At 37.4% G+C, this 16,892-nt stretch overlaps 1 pseudogene; it reads left to right on the plus strand.

Annotated features, from left to right (window-relative positions):
* Nucleotides 1–559: 559 nt before the first annotated feature.
* On the plus strand, nt 560–16,166 carry LOC134574788 (zinc finger BED domain-containing protein 5-like; annotated as a pseudogene).
* The last annotated feature ends 726 nt before the right edge of the window (nt 16,167–16,892 follow it).

Below are 16,892 nucleotides of genomic sequence, written 5' to 3' on the forward strand. Positions count from 1 at the left end.
AGGTAATGGGTCACTCACGATCTGCAGAGCCTTAGGAAGCAGGCTCTGGCTGTAAAAGCATGTGAATAATGAGCTTATTCAAGCTATCTCCACTGGTTCTTGGTGATAAGGCACTTTCTCTCCCCACAAAGGACAACAGCAGAATAAAATAAAGTAAAAAAGTTTTACTGGTTAAAAAACAATAAGAGCAAAAAACAAATAAGAGCTCTTATTGTTTTTTAACCAGTAAAACTTTTTTACTTTATTTTATTCTGCTGTTGTCCTTTGTGGGGAGAGAAAGTGCCTTATCACCAAGAACCAGTGGAGATAGCTTGAATAAGCTCATTATTCACATGCTTTTACAGCCAGAGCCTGCTTCCTAAGGCTCTGCAGATCGTGAGTGACCCATTACCTCTGTTTTCACTCTGCTTTTTAAGTGTAACAGTATTATACTATGCTTTTTTCTTGAATTCTAGGTTGAAATCAGGATTCACTGAATATAAGTATAATCTGTTCATTATTCATTTTCTGTTGCACCTCCCTAAATCCAATTTGCCATTTTTTAATATCTACCTTAGTAATGCATGCATGGTTAATAAGAAAACCAGCAAAAACACCAGTTGGTGAAAAGAAAACCCCAAAAGAAGGATCTTCTGTCCAAAATGACAAAGGAGGAAACATTTTTGAAAATCCTTCAACAAGTTTTCAAGTTGACAATAGAAGAAAAATGGATGAAAATCCATCAAGTTTTCAAGTTGACAATAGAAGAAAAAATGATGAAAATCCTTCAAGTTTTCAATTATCAAAATGACGAAAATTAGTAAGAAAATATGATTCTGACTATTTAACCCGTTAACGCCGTTACGGTGTTCCATGCCGTCCCCATTATAATGGGCTTTAAAGCCGTTGCGGCGGCATGGAACGCTGTAACGGCTTTGAGCCCCAGGAGGTAAGTTATACTTACCTCCGCCGCAGTCCTCTTCTGGGGGGCTGCCTGACAGCCTAGGCAGCCCTCCCACGGCAAATGAGGCCCCCGGGGGCCATGTGATCGCTCTCAAAGAGCGATCACATGGCCCCCTATAGCTGGCTATGGATCTGCCAGCAGGGGGACTGTCTAAAATATCAGACAGTCCCCCTGCTGGTAAGAAAGTATAAAAAAAGAAATTAAACATGTTAAAAAATAAATTGAAAATATTTTTATATATATATAATATGTATATATATTATATATATAATATATATACATATTATATATATGTAACGTCATACAAAGTGTATTTTAATACTAATATAAGTATATATATTAGCATTAAAATACACTTAGAATGATGTTACATATATATATGTATATATATTATATATATAATAGATGTACATATATATATTATATATATATACGTATAATTAAAATAATAAATAAATAAAATAATTAAAATATTGAAACAAAATTTAATATAAATTATATATTCATATGTAATTTCATTCTAACTGTATTTTGTTATTAATATATATATATATTGGTAACAAAATACACTTAGAATGACATTCTATATATATCTATCTATATATAAAATACAAATAACCGCAAATATATATATATAGATAAATACATATTACATAAAAGATTACATTAGTATACACGTAGAATTTAAATACATATATATGTATATATATTAAAATTCTACATGTATATCTAAGTAATCTTTTAACATAATTATGTGATTTGATTAATTACAATTTGATTGACATGCCTGACAACACAGGGAGAAAGTGCAGAGAATTTAATTTGCAAGCACTATATTTGACCCTGTAATTCTCCACGACACCATAAAACCTGTACATAGGGGGTACTGTTTTACTCGGGAGACTTCGCTGAACTCAAATATTAGTGTTTCAAACTGGTAAATTGTATTACAACGATGATATTTTAAGTAAAAGTGACTTTTTTCGCATTTTTTTACAAACGAACGGCACTTTTATGGACTATATTATTGTTGTAATATGTTTTACTGTTTTAAAACACTAATATTTGTGTTTAGTGAAGTCTCCCGAGAATAACAGTACCCCCCATGTACAGGTTTTATGGCGTTTTGGAAAGTTAGAGAGTCACATATAAGGCTTGCGTTTCATTTTTTTCACATTGAAATTTGCTAGATTGGTTATGTTGCCTTTGAGAGCGTATGGTAGCCCAGGAATGAGAATTACCCCCATGATGGCATACCATTTGCAAAAGTAGACAACCCGAGGTATTGCAAGTGGGGTATGTCCAGTCTTTCTTAGTAGCCACTTAGTCACAAACACTGGCCAAATATTAGTTTTTTGCTTTTTTCACACAAAAACAAATATGAACGCTAACTTTGGCCAGTGTTTGTGACTAAGTGGCTACTAAAAAAGACTAAACATACCCCACTTTCAATACCTTGGCTTGTCTACTTTTTCAAATGGTATGCCATTATGGGGGTAATTATCATTCCTGGGCTACCACACCGTCTCAAAGGTAACATTACTAATCTGGCAAATTTCAATTTGAAAATGGAACGTTCTATATTTGACCCTGTAACTTTCCAAAACAACATAAAACCTGTTAATGGGGGGTACTGTTGTACTTGTGAGACATCGCTGATTACAAATATGTGCATTTTGTTGCAGTAAAACCTAACAGTATTATGACATTTACAGCTAAAATGTGAGGCGGAACTACACATTTTTAAAAAATAAATACATTTCTCACAGTTTTTTTTATTTTATTCATAATAAATTATATTCCATATATGAATAGTTAATGGTAAATTAAAGCCCTGTTTCTCCTGAACAAAATGATATATAATAAGTGTGGGTGCATATAATATGAAAGAGGGGAACTACGGGTGAACAGACATATAGCGCAAATTCCAGTTTTTGTTTACGTTTTGTTTTGATCAGAACGTGCACTATTGACTCCGTCCTGAAGGGGTTAAATTTGGATTTACATGGAATGGTGACAAAGGAGATCCACGTCCGCAATGTGTGATTTGTGGTGAAATTCTCGCAAATGAGAGTATGCAACCAAACAAATTACTTCGACATATTGAGACAAAGACAATATTGAGACAAAGCATGTACATTTGAAAAACAAGCCACTTAATTTTTTTAAAAGCAAGCAAAAAAAATGTAATGCGTCTAAAAATACGCTTTCTCATTTCACCAGTATTAATGAAAAAGCTATGCATGCCTCATACCTCGTTTGCGAATTGCAAAATCAGGTAAGCGCTGTGTCAGCGCTTTATAGAAAAATCTTATCCACCCAATAAGATCGTGAAGGCCTATATGAAAGTGCTTAGTTCTACCCATATACTTGAGCCTAGGTCTCAAGTTTTGAGCCACTCAAATGTGACCCTGACAGCGTCATCGACCCCTGAACATATATTCCACACAAATGAGCATTATATGATCCTTGAACTATTGGGAAAATCCCATGTCTCCACATTGAAAAGACCTAAGTACAATATCAGTACCAAAGAGGTGGGAAAAGGTTCTACACCTATATTCTCTACCACGTTTAATAAAGGTTTTGACGATATCATTAATATCTTTTATATGTATTGGCCTATTCTAACTAAGGACCCCTGGCTATCGTTTTGTATCTCTGAAGTCCCAAAGGTCACTTTCAGAAAGGCCCCAAGTCTAAAGAATATTCTGGCCCCCTCCAAATTACATCATTCTAGTGAGAAAAATAAAGGGGTACATAAAGATGAGTCACACCATATCAGTGAAATAAACAAAGCGGTGTATAAAGAAGGTGTTCCCAATAAATGTTGTGGTCGTAATATATGTCTTACATGCAAGTTTATTTGCTATCAGAGCTCCACGTTTAGCCCTTTTAAGAATTCTGATGTAATTTTTTCAGTTCAATCTGAAATCACTTGTAACACTTCGTTTGTGGTGTATCTATTAACTTGCCCGTGTGGGCGTCAATATGTGGGCCAAACCACAAGATCCCTAAAATGTAGATTTCGTGAGCATAGAACAGCCATCATTCGTAACGATACTAGGTCTTCAGTAGCCAGCCATTTCTCTATTTTCCACGAGAGTAATCCATCTGGTATACAGCTCATGGGGATAACCCATATTCCCCCCTACCAAGATGAGGCCAAAAGGAAAAGAGAATTGGTGAAATCCGAGTCAGTTTGGATTTTCAGGCTTGATACCATGACACCTAATGGTTTGAACGAAGAGTTAGAGCTCTTCTGATATATCCATGTTCACCCTTCTTCTTTTTTTCCTTTTAGGTGATAAGTACCCTAGTCTACTCTGGGCTCTCTTCACATTTATGTTTGGTGGGGATATCTGTTCTCTCTTTTATGTTATTAATATTTAATTTATTTTATCAACATATATATATTGTTTTTTGGTTACTGGTAGCGATATTCCAGAAGTACCCATGCTCTTTTTACTCCCTTGCTCCAATGAGTGACAAGTACCCAAGTCCACCCTGAGTTTCTTTTTCATTTATGTCTAGTGGGGAAATTATTATCTTATATAATCTCTCATATCAAGTTTAATAATTTCTTAGTGACCTCCCAAGTTCTACTAAGGGTCTCCTATTATATTAAGGGTCTCCTATTATATTTTGGAAAAATGAGGTCTGTCCCTTTAAATGGTGTTGTGATCGACCATTTATGCATTATATATAATTTTGTATTTTTTGCTTATTATTTTGTTTAAGTTAATTACATTTCAGTGCATAACTGTTATATATCATTAATTTGTTTTTGAGGAAAGTGTTTTTACCTTTCACTCACAGATGTGTATTATATTATTATTTTTTGCAATTTTGTTAAGTATATTTGATTGATTTACCTAATTTATGTGTTTTTTTTCCCCTCACATGTTTAATTGATTCATTACCTTGGAGGTATTTAAATCAGGTTGTCCTGCAGCTATCTAGTCTTGAGAAAGTCCCGTGGGCGGGACGAAACGCGTAGACGTGTCTGCACTTTGCTACTGGACCCACTTGGTATCCTTCGACTGCCTTTGAGTGCCGTTTTCCATTTTTTATTTTTTATTTTTATTTTTGTTGTGTCTTTGACTTTTCGGTGAGTGAGGGAGTAGAGGACTTTCGGATACCTTTCAGCTGTTCCATCTAACTGTACTGCGGTCTTTTGAGAAGATTCCGACCGCGGTATATGTTTCCAGCTCGTGTGTGATCTACCAGCCGTATCTGTGGGTGGTCTGCCTTAATTACACCGCGGTCTTTTTTGAAGATCCCGACCGCGGTGCATATCATCAGTTCCGACGGATCCCCTTTGGAGTAGGTCGGAGGCTTGCTGCACAGAATTCCCACCCTCCTTTACATATTTTATATTTTTCTTTTTGTTCTCTCTTCAAGTATCGATCTCCATTTACATATACCTCGGTGGGGGGCCCACACCGAGGCAGGTACTATTATCATTGTTTTTTATATAATTTTTTTGTGTTTTACATATATCTTTTGTGATTTCTTTTTTCACTTATACTGTGTCACCTTTTAGGCAGCAGTGTTGATACTCTCTTGTTTACCATGTACTTGTAATACACAGTTCATTGGTATACCCTTTATAATAGTAGGTTCCTATAGTTATACCTATAATATACAGTTCATTGGTACATCATTAACATTAGTGGGTTCATGTATTCACTGTGATTTTTATTTTTATTTATTTAGTGTTTTGTTTTGATTTATCTTAACTATATTTATTGTATATGAGTTTTACCTCAATAAATACAGCTTATATATTTTCTTAATATCTATTTCTGAGCGCACATACTTTTTTATTTTTTGAGCTATCACTCAATTTTAGTCGCTTGTGAACGTATGTAGCTGCCAGTTTTTATTATTTGTTATTCATTACACCTTGTATTTACTTTTCTATCAGGTAAGCCTCACAACATTGGCGAGTCATTGGTTCTACCAGCGATAAAAGATGCTGTTGGAGTTATGTTTGGTGACAAGAGTTTAAAAGAAGTTGAATTAATTCCAGTTTCCAATAACACTGTTAAACGCAGAATTGATGAAATGTCTGAGTGGGTAGAAGATTAACTTATCAACAGAGTTAAAGCAAGCAGATTTTTTTCCCTGCAATTAGATGAGTCAACATCAAAGGGGCAAAGTACTAACAAGACTTGTTGAACTCTGAGAAGAAGTCGCAATGTTTCTGGATGGACAAAACTATTACACAAAATCTTTGTATGATGATGTAATAAGTGGGGGGGGGATGTGATTAACAGCCAAACTGTATGCCAATGAAGTGTTATTGTGTTCTAATACAGGGATTCAAGCCCCCATTCTACCCTTAGGCAATAATGGAGTCCTATGTGAATCACATGTCCTTTCACCAGGCAAAACCAGTTGGGTTGTTGATAAACTCCTCCTCCATTCCCTTCCAATGCAATACCCCTTCCCCCAGGAGGCACTCTGGTTCTTTTATATCCTAAGGGATTGACTAAGGGAGGTGTGTCCAGCAGAAGGAGGGGCTAACCTGTTTAAAGCCCTGTGAATAGCACATTTTCTCTCTTTTTGAATTACCTCTCTTTGAATTACCTCTCTTCACCTTCCCTCTCTCTCTCCCCTCTCCCCAATATACACACCCTCTCTCTTACTCTCAGCTGACGATCAATGGAGTGGTAACTGTATCATGTGTCTATGCCTGTTTTACTATGTTAATTTAGCCTACTTTCCATTCAGTCAATGATTAGTTTTAGTAGCAACATATACTAGCCTATTTCAAATGTATATGTATTGTTTATTTGTTTAATTAGCCTCTCTTAATAAATATTATTGAATTGCCGAAAGCAAGGAGTGTGGACTCTGACTTTACACTCGGTTTTTAAGTTATTATTTTAAGTTATTATTTTTAGTTATTAATGTTATTATTAATTCCAAGTTTATTCCAACTTATGAGTTAAACGTTTATTACATTTGGCGAGCCATGTTATTATTTTCTACCACCTTTTAAGATCACTTGCAAGGGGGGAAAAATCCAGTCTTCTCCAGATACATGTGAGCTATAAAAGGGGACAAAATAACCGAACCAATTTTTGTTTTATTTTTTGTGAGCGTTTTCGGCAATAAGTCCAGGGCCAGGACGTGCGTGATCCTACAGAGGCAACCAGAGTGAGACGCAGTTTGTAAGCCGGCCATCACTTCTGGAGGATCGGAGATAGCCAGACCAAGGATTCAAAGTGGGGTGCACACCATTTGATTTGCCTGCAGTCTAAAGACACAACTCGTGCAAGTACTTTTAGCTTTATTTTAAGTAAGAATGGAAATTGTAGCAGAGTATGCAGCATCTAGCAGTTTTGATCCACTAATGTTTGAAAATGAATTTAAGAAAATGCATAGCATGTGGTTACAATGTGAAAAGAGAACATGAGAGTAGACAACAAAAATTTGTGTTTGAATAAGGATAAGCAGAAACTCCAAAATTGCATGAAATTGTTGATGTTATTAAGAAACCAGTTAAATAGGATTCTTTTGGGGCACACTACTGTGGTCTGTATACAAAGTAGTAATCAGAAATATAGTGATTGTCTAACATGTGGCTTAACCCCTTAAGGACACATGACGTGTGTGACATGTCATGATTCCCTTTTATTCCAGAAGTTTGGTCCTTAAGGGGTTAAATGCGGACTATGTAAGTACATTGGAGGACAATTATGAAGCGAGAGGAGAGCTAATTTCATCGCTTAGAACAGGTTTAGCTGCACAAATTCCAGTTGCTGTATGTGGCCATGGGGATATGTGTGCAGAGGAAGAAGAGGCATCTGGTATTGCAGAAAATGAGGACCAAGGGGTAAACAGGGGAAACCTTGTAATGGATGGGTTTGATATTAGTGGTATTCCGGTATTAACCCCCCATATAACTAAGCCAACAACATCACCTTTTAGGGACCCTTTGTCCATTACACCGGGTGTTAAAAGCAGGGCATCTGCCACCCTGCAGACTGCGTAAATTCTACAGCAGCAAGATAGGGATAAAGTAATGAAACAGCTTGTCAAATTAAAGGACCACTATAGTGCCAGGAAAACACTTGTTTTCCTGGCACTATAGTGCCCTGAGGGTGCCCCCACCCTCAGGGACCCCCTCCCGCCGGGCTGGATGGAGAGTAAAGGGTTAAAACTTACCTTCATTCGCCGGGTGGGGAGCTCTCCTCCTCCGATCCTCCTCCTCTCCTCCTCTCCTCCCATTCGGCTGAATGCGCATGCGCGGCAAGAGCTGTGCGCGCATTCAGCCGGTCTCATAGGAAAGCATGATCAATGCTTTCCTATGGACGCTTGCGTGCTCTAGCTGTGATTTTCACAGTGAGAATCACGCAAGCGCCTCTAGTGGCTGTCAGTGAGATAGCCACTAGAGGATTTGGAGGCTGGATTAACCCATTTATAAACATAGCAGTTTTTCTGAAACCGCTATGTTTAAAAAAAAAAAAATGGATTAACCCTAGCTGGACCTGGCACCCAGACCACTTCATTAAGCTGAAGTGGTCTGGATGCCTAGAGTGGTCCTTTAAGATCCATTTTCCCCCCATATGACTGCAAAATAGATGTAATTTCAAACATGCTGAGGGGGTAACCCTTGGTAGAAGTGAACGAACCAGAAGAATGGGTAGTATACCAATGTAGGGGTACAGGGAGCGTATAGAAGGTATTATGGATTTTAATACCAAAATATATTGAAAAAAACAATCCAAGAAAGAATAATTAAAAAATAAAAATAATAAAGAATTTATTGAAAGAAAAGTATATATGTTAAAAATTGCCTGTCAACTTGGCAATCACCTGGAGTGTCCCACACTAATAAATAAAGTGAGAAAACCTAAAGTAATGAAAGTAAGGATAATGATGAATAAAATAAAATGGCTTGATAACTCTGGATTCAGGGAGTTCCAAAGTTGCACTCAAATGAATATATGTAGAACACACGTCTGTGTTAAAAAATATAATAATAAATATTGAGAGGGGAAAATTGTGAGGTGCTAGAAGGAGTGTGGAAGGCTAGCAGAGCCTGTGTATGTATAGTAAAAAGGGTTGCCTCGATAGATAGAGAGATCTTGATACAGAGTCTGTGCACAACAGGATCAGAGGATTGGCATGTGTATTAACATGTTAAAATATATCAGAAAAAGTTGCCAATGTTGCGCACAGTCTGTTCGTTGTGGGTAATAAGTGTCGATAAAAATAGCCAGCACTGCAAGTAGCTGGCTAAATCGATTGGCATGTATTTTGCAGATATAATAATTCGTCAAAAGTGTATCGTACGTCCTATCTGTACACGGTGCATGTAGGCTAGCCGTGAATATGAATAACCACTGAGCACTGTGATTTGTTGCAATTCCCAATTCAGTATACGTAGGGACAGTGCATCAATGCGTACTATCAGTAATCCTGTCTATACTTGGTAGAAGCAGACTAGTAATGGATTACTGTAGCTGCAGGGTACACCTGTCACATTGCCCCATATAATAGGAAAAATGCTGGGCAGTATAGTAGTCTCTTGATGATTGAGGAGAATTGGATCTATAGTCAAAGTGCTGGGTAACTAGATATTAGCGCTGGAGCAATTGCCATTAAAGCACAGAATACAGAAAGAAAACACACTTGACGATTTTCCAGATATGGCAATTCGTCAAAAGGTGTTTATCAATCATATGCCCGTTCACGATGCATGTGAGCTGGCCGTGAGTCTCCGTAACCAATGGGCACTATAAGCACTATAGAATTGTAACAATTCCCCATTCCATATGCATAGAGACAATGCAACACTTTATGCTATCAGTAGTCCTGTCTGTTCGTGGCAGAGACAGACTAGTGATGGATAACTGTAGCTGCAAGGTGCAGAAAACCTGTCAGATGGTGGGGTTAGCTAGATATTAGGACTAAGAGAATTACTGCTGGTAACACAGGATGCAGAGAAATCCACACTTGTAAAATACTCATAAGGAGGCAGGGGAGAAATAGAAGGAGATGGAGAGAAATATGATAAGGAGCCAAGGCTACTAGGTAAGTAGTCCGTAGATAATCCCCCCGTGCCTTCAAGGGCACCTAAATCCAACCCCCTGGATAAATGTACGAGAAGGAAAGAGTGCAAAATTTGAGAACAGATATTGTGGGTACGATGAGCCGCAAGGTAATTCCTTTGACGCGCGCGTTTTACCCGACCTGGCTCGTCCCTTCTGACGAGCCAGGTCGGGTGAAACGCGCGCATCAAGGGAATTACCTTGCGGCTCATCGTACCCACAATATATGTTCTCAAAATTCTATAGTGCTTATAGTGTCCATTGGTTACGGAGACTCACGGCCAGCTCACATGCACCGTGAACGGGCGTATGATTGATAAACACCTTTTGACGAATTGCCATATCTGGAAAATCGTCAAGTGTGTTTTCTTTCTGTATTCTGTGCTTTAATGGCAATTGCTCCAGCGCTAATATCTAGTTACCCAGCACTTTGACTATAGATCCAATTCTCCTCAATCATCAAGAGACTACTATACTGCCCAGCATTTTTCCTATTATATGGGGCAATGTGACAGGTGTACCCTGCAGCTACAGTAATCCATTACTAGTCTGCTTCTACCAAGTATAGACAGGATTACTGATAGTACGCATTGATGCACTGTCCCTACGTATACTGAATTGGGAATTGCAACAAATCACAGTGCTCAGTGGTTATTCATATTCACGGCTAGCCTACATGCACCGTGTACAGATAGGACGTACGATACACTTTTGACGAATTATTATATCTGCAAAATACATGCCAATCGATTTAGCCAGCTACTTGCAGTGCTGGCTATTTTTATCGACACTTATTACCCACAACGAACAGACTGTGCGCAACATTGGCAACTTTTTCTGATATATTGTTATATATTGTTACATGTTAGTACACATGCCAATCCTCTGAGCCTGTTGTGCACAGACTCTGTATCAAGATCTCTCTATCTATCGAGGCAACCCTTTTTACTATACATACACAGGCTCTGCTAGCCTTCCACACTCCTTCTAGCACCTCACCATTTTCCCCTCTCAATATTTTATTATTATATTACACAGACGTGTGTTCTACATATATTTATTATTATATAACACAGACGTGTGTTCTACGTATATTCATTTGAGTGCAACTTTGGAACTCCCTGAATCCAGAGTTATCAAGCCGTTTTCTTTTATTCATCATTATCCTTACTTTCATTACTTAAGGTTTTCTCACTTTATTTATTAGTGTGGGACACTCCGGGTGATTTCCAAGTTGACAGGCAATTTTTAACATATATACTTTTCTTTCAATAAATTCTTTATTATTTTTTTTTTTAATTATTCTTTCTTGGATTGTTTTTTTCAGTATATTTTGGTATCAAAATCCATAATACCTTCTATACGCTCCCTGTACCCCTAAATTGGTATACTACCCATTCTTCTGGTTCGTTGATTTCAAACATGTCCAACTTTGAATCTGCAGTCAAACAATATATGCTCTCTCCTAAAGAGGCATGTATTATGCTTAAAATGTGGGCACCAAGCAGCATTGCATGCAGACTAAATTCACCCATAAGTGGGCACATTAATCGGGATCAAGATTGGTTCAAAGATGACAAATGGGGGACAGAAGGAGACAGGCTTAGAGCTATCTCCAAATTTATTACCGGAGAAAGAGATTTAGACAGTCATTCACTCGCTGAAATGAAGGTAAACCTTCAAGGTTGATCCTTGGGTTTTGCGTCTAAATTTGAACAAGTGTACAGACTAACCCACCTTATACCACAAGACCAAACCCCTCCTGATTTACTGCAATACCTGATAAAAAAAAATCACTTATTTAGATCCCGGAGTGCAAATGATAGCAGAGGAAAAAGACACTCAGGAAGGAGTTTAAACAATTATAGGAAAAGCCAGGCAAAATTTTATTAGGAAAGGTGTCTCAGGACATCACAAGGTTGCAATTATGGCTACTAATGAAGGGAGGCAAGCTCTCCCAGAGATTCCATTCAGAGGGACTTGTTATTATTGCACCAAAAGTGGTCATAGACAGAAAGAGTGTAGAAAGGCAAAGATAGACCAAAGGGTGACTAAGGGATTGTATGCTTATCCCTTTGGGCCTTTCAAAGAAAGAATAGATCAAAAGGTACATGATAAGATTGACCGAAATAAACCCCCAGATAAAACAGGTCAGGGACGCCATTCTCACCCCCTGCCGAAGACCAATCTATATGGTCCTGCGCGGGAGGCTCTGAGAATGATGACTGTACAGGGAACAGTGACTAGCAATTCTAAAATGAATGAAGAGTGTGCAGTTCCTGTAATTTCATTTTTGAAATAACTATCACTGGATGACCATGCAGGATGCCCTTACGTGAATGAAATTATGGCAAGACAACAGACTAAGATTTGTACTAACACAGAAGCTTCAGTGACACTTACTGACCGATCACTAGGTCCCCCTTCTGGGGCAAAACAACAACATATGAATTTATTAAGGGATTTTTTTTTTACTTAATTGCATAATTCTGGAGTCAAGCTAAACACTTCAAAGGTTGCTCACACAAAAGGTAACATTTTTGGGAGTAGCTATCACAACTGCCCAATTAAAGAAAGAGTGATAGCAATCTTACAAGTCTCCAGACCTTTTAACAAGCAATCCTTGAAAAAGTTTTGTTGGACTTGTACATTTTTCAAAGCAATTTGACACACGCCCTATTTGTATCCATAGTGACATTGCTTATGCCACCAGATCAAACTATCTGTCCCTATGGAATCTTGGGAAACTGGTTGGATGGGGATCAAAGCACCCCCTCCAGTCATTAATTGCAAAGGTAAACACTTATGTACAAGTGAATTTGTTAGCAAAGGAGGCTGTGTTAGATGGAGATCAATGGCATTTACATGTAAAAGACCCTGAGATACAACAAGCATGGGAGGAGCACTTCACATGCAAAGAACTAATTACTGATAGCCAAGATTGTTGATCAAGGTTCTGAAGTGCCATATTTAAAAGCAGAACTGAATAGGAATCCTAATCTTTCTCTTTTATTACAGAACCATCAAACACTTCAAAGTGGTTATTCTATAAAAGAAGGGTTGTTATGTTAAAGTATATCCATGCCCTAAGCAACAAAGGCCTATGCATCAGAGAGTGCCAGTTGCAGGCAGCCCCTGGAAGTCAATACAGAATGATTTCATAGGTGCACTTACACTGTCTCATGTCTCATGTATGGTCCCAACAAATTGTAACATTTTATCTACTCCTCAAACTCTGTTTGAGAAAGGGGGGTAGGCTTAATAAAGATTCAAAATTTTAGCAAAATTATCCCTGGGATGCAAATTGGGAAGAGCCCTATGTAATCCTAGAAACATTGGGCAAAATAACCGATACGCCTTCTTGATCTCTTACAGATTTTTCCAAAAGTACCGAGACATGAATGTCACTCAACATGCTAAAACTCACCTGGAAATTGATGGAACAGCTTGTCACAGGCCAAAGCAACAACAGCATTATCTATGCAAATGCAGCTCTATTTACCAAAGACTTAACAGAGGACAGCAGTGACAATCTACAAGTTCCATATGTAGATGTGACATTTATTTTTGGGTGGGTGGTCAAGATTGTTTGGCTAAAGCAGCGTTATTCTTTCAAGGGATTTTGGAAAAGACAATAAGGGAAATTAAGAACATTGGGAATGTATATGGACTGGTTGAGGAAAATGGGAATGTATATGGACTGGATGGGGAAAATTGGTTGTAGATCTGGAGGGAGGAAATATTAACATCAAATGAAATGTTATGAAATGTTAGTAACCCTATTTATAATGTTTACAGCAATCTTAGAGAGTATCATATAACACAAATTAGAGTGGATACATTAATCGTAAAGGGGATAAATTGGGACACAATAGGGGTGGGGAAGTGAAGGTCTTGTTGAATGTAGAGGAAGAGATAGAGCCTACAATCCTGACTCCTCCTTTCACCTATATTAATACAACTCCTTCACGAATGGATAATGGGAGCAGACCTAAGTGTCAGGAGATTACAGTGGTCTCTAGTGGTAATTTCCAAATATGTTCACTGAGACCTACCCCTATAGTCAGGAATGTTACTTTCCAATTGATTCGACTAACAGATTGGCTAGTTTCATCACACTTTCAGAACTGTTCTAGGGTCACATCCACTATTAATAAGGCTTTAGTCAGATGGGTGACAAGAAGTAGAACTAGGAATAGGAGGGTTGTCTTGGGTACGGTTCTGGGAGGTGTGGGCACTGGGTTGGGTTTTGTAAATGTAATTGAAAACTAGAAGAACATTTACAAACCTGTGCTGAATGTATTTATACTGAGTTCTTTCACCAACAACAAGAACTTTAACTAACTGAACATTTATTTACTGACATGGCTAGTACTACCTGGTGAAAAAAAAAACAAAAAAAAAAACCCCCAAAAATCCCCAACTCATTTCTGAACCAATCATCATGGGGTACTGCCGTGGAAAATGTATTTATTCGCCTATTTCTTATTGTATTGTGTGTTTTCTGTAGTATGCATTGTTAATCAGGTTGGTATGTGTTGTTACTTGAAGTCATTGATTGCCAGAGTATATCATCTCCAATATGATGTGTAAATGGAAAGAGCTCTATTGAGACAATGGGCTGTGCATTCACATAAGTAGATACACTGCAGGATGCATTCTCTGTCTCTCTCTCTCTCTGGTGGGTTTTATAGAGTCTAAGTGTCTCATCCACTTCATTGCCAATAGGAGGGATGTAATAAGTGGGGGGATGTGATTAACAGCCAAACTGTATGCCAATGAAGTGTTATTGTGTTCTAATACAGGGATTCAAGCCCCCATTCTACCCTTAGGCAATAATGGAGTCCTCTGTGAATCACATGGCCTTTCACCAGGCAAAACCAGTTGGGTTGTTGATAAACTCCTCCTCCATTCCCTTCCAATGCAATCCCCCTTCCCCCAGGAGGCACTTTGGTTCTGTTACATCCTAAGCTTGACTAAGGGAGGGGTGTCCAGCAGAAGGAGGGGCTAACCTGTTTAAAGCCCTGTGAATAGCACATTTTCTCTCTTTTTGAATTACCTCTCTTTGAATTACCTCTCTTCACCTTCTCTCTCTCCCCGCTCCCCACTATACACACCCTCTCTCTTACTCTCAGCTGACGGTCAATGGAGTGGTAACTGTATCATGTGTCTATGCCTGTTTTACTATGTTAATTTAGCCTACTTTCCATTCAGTCAATGATTAGTTTTAGTAGCAACATGTACTAGCCTATTTCAAATGTATATGTATTGTTTATTTGTTTAATTAGCCTCTCTTAATAAATATTATTGAATTGCCGAAAGCAAGGAGTGTGGACTCTGACTTTACACTCGGTTTTTAAGTTATTATTTTTAGTTATTAATGTTATTATTAATTCCAAGTTTATTCCAACTTGTGAGTTAAACGTTTATTACAGATGAGAAGTTTGTTCTGAAGCTCACTTATTTGGCAGATATATTTTCTAAATTAAATGAACTAAATTTATACTTACAAGGAATGGATGGATCTGACATATTTGCAGTACATGATAAAATTTGAGGTTTTACCAAAAAAAAATTCTTTATGGGAAAGAAATATTAAACACCAAAACTATGATTGTTTTGAAACATTCGCAACTTTTATAATTGAAAATCAAGTGACACCAGCAGACGACTTAATCTTGGTGATACTTGCATATCTAGACTGGTTGAAAGAAAGTTTTGATAATTATTTCAGTGAAGAAATAAGGAATTGTGAGAAAAACATCTGGATTGTGAATCCATTTTGGAGTGATGATGTGGCTACTGGTATATCTACGATGGCAGACGAAGAACTAATTGATTTATCCGAAGACATTTTCCTGAAAATGAATTTTGATCGTAAAAAATTGATACCGTTTTGGCTGTCAGTTCAAAACACTTATCCTACTCTTTCTACCACAGCTTTAAGAGTGCTGCTTCTTGTTACTACTTTGTACATGTCTGAAATTGGATTTTCGGCAATGATAGCAATCAAAAACAAGTTTAGAAATCAACTTCAATTATCAAACACCTTGCGTCTAAAAATAACAAATGTCAATGTAGATGTCAAAGACGTCATCAGTAAAAATAGAAAACAAGCCCATTCTTCACATACACCTCATTATGTATCTGCTTAATATTTAGGAAAATGAATGCTACTGCACTTCAAAAGATGATGCAAAAGAAAAAAGATTACATACAATTGAGGCTTGAAGGAACGCTACAGGGCAGCGTTCCCAGCTTTGTGCAGAAATAAATGTCACCACAGTTTGTAACCACAAGTCCTTAATATGAAGTAGATGGATCCACCTAAGAAGTCTGACATACTTACTGCTACCTGGAAAAAAACTTTAATCCTACACTTGTCTTCAGTCGAAAGCCAAACTATTCAGCCATCTCTGCTATAAAACTTCTATAAAAATGTCACCACAGTTTGTAACCATAAGTCCTTAATATGAAGTAGATGGATCCACCTAAGAAGTCTGACATACTTACTGCTACCTGGAAAAAAAATTTAACCTTATACCTTGTCTTCAGTTAAAAAAACAAACTATTCAGCCATCTCTGCTATAAAATTGCTGTCTTGTTCATATCTTGATTCTAAGTACTACTAATTGCCTTTTTTCTGACTAATTTGTATTAAGCAAATATTACATAATTATCAAAGGAAGAATAGTTTAATTTTCACTGGATTAACCATTTAAATTCTTCTGATAAGAAAGACGGTTATGATGCTTTTTTGGATTAACCATTTCAGTCCTCCCGCTAAGAAAGACTGTTATACTTTATTTTGGATTAACCATTTAAGTCCTCCTGCTAAGAAAGACTGTTATACTTCCTTTTGGATTAACCATTTAAGTCCC

The sequence above is a fragment of the Pelobates fuscus genome, chromosome 10, assembly GCF_036172605.1.
Source record: "Pelobates fuscus isolate aPelFus1 chromosome 10, aPelFus1.pri, whole genome shotgun sequence".
Lineage (NCBI taxonomy): Eukaryota > Metazoa > Chordata > Amphibia > Anura > Pelobatidae > Pelobates > Pelobates fuscus.